The sequence below is a fragment of the Arachis ipaensis genome, chromosome B06, assembly GCF_000816755.2.
Source record: "Arachis ipaensis cultivar K30076 chromosome B06, Araip1.1, whole genome shotgun sequence".
Taxonomy (NCBI): Eukaryota; Viridiplantae; Streptophyta; class Magnoliopsida; order Fabales; family Fabaceae; genus Arachis; species Arachis ipaensis.
The window spans coordinates 113,371,063-113,372,435 of NC_029790.2; positions in this window are offsets into that span (position 1 = coordinate 113,371,063).

A 1,373-nucleotide genomic window follows, 5' to 3' on the forward strand; every position below is an offset into this window, starting at 1 on the left:
TACCGATTTGTACATAAACCGCTGTTGAGTGTTGTGGATTATGTAAAAAATGAATCATAATATAAACTGTGACAGAATGTAGTAATTTATGGAAAAACAAAATTAACTTGTAAATCATGTCAGGATGCAGGAATTTATGCATAAAATTTAATCCGTGATTGATTGTAATGGTTTATGAATGAAAATTGTTTTATAAATACGGGTTCAACTTAAATTATGAGGATAAGTCACATGAACAATATAAATGGCTTCTAATATTATATTAATTTCCTAAATCTATTATAAAATATAAGTTATATATATAAATACCATTAAAATATTGGATGTACATAATAATATTAAAAAGTGTGGACTTAAAATATATTATTAGATTATTAGATTAAAAGAATATATATATATCTTATATTTTTTTGGGTCATTGTGAGTCCCACCACTCTAATAAACACTCAAAGTTTTGATGGTATTTATATAGTTTATATTCTATGGTAAATGGAATTAGATGAATTTGATTTATGAAATTAGTTTAGCATCGTCAATTTACTTTGACTTTATCAAATCTCTAAATCGAAGTAACTAGCTTCGAATTATATTACGGATACTCTTTATTGATAAATCGAATTTAAGTTATTTTAATTTATCGCTGCACATACTATAGATTCGATTTACATAGAATAAATGTAAATCGAATTTATTTGCTTCGATTTACATAATTATATGACAAAATGAGACATGCATATAAATTTTTTGGATTTAGAATATTAGAATAATATTAAAAGTCATTTATTTTGTTCATGTGAATTACCCCAATTATGATGTAGAGTGGTCAAATAGCGCAAGTAAATTTTTTTTATAAATAAAATAAATCACATTTTTATATTTTATTGCATATTTTTTTATATTGCAAACGAAATAGGTAATATGTGCAAATGCGATTTTTATTTATTTTGTTTTCAAATGAAATATAAAAAATCGTTATTTATTTTGTTTACACAGTATAATTTTTTATTCCTACTATAAAAAAATGTGTAATATAGCATAAAAATATAAATACTTCTATCTTTACATATATTAGTAATTATTATAATCCCGACAAGCAAGGACCAGTTTAGGTATGGAAGTAGTGTAATTGAATTCAGTCCATACCGATAAGCATCATATCTTCCATTATTGGATCACATAAATCAATCTTTTCAGCAACATATATTTATTACATTATTTTTATGTTTCTTCCATATTCCCAAATTGTAACTCAATGTAAATTATTCAAATTTTCATAGAGCTTCAATCACTTATATGGTGATTTGTTCATGTTCCCACGAATATATAAATGCCAATAGTAATATAGCACCAGATCATGCATTATTTAGGGTCAG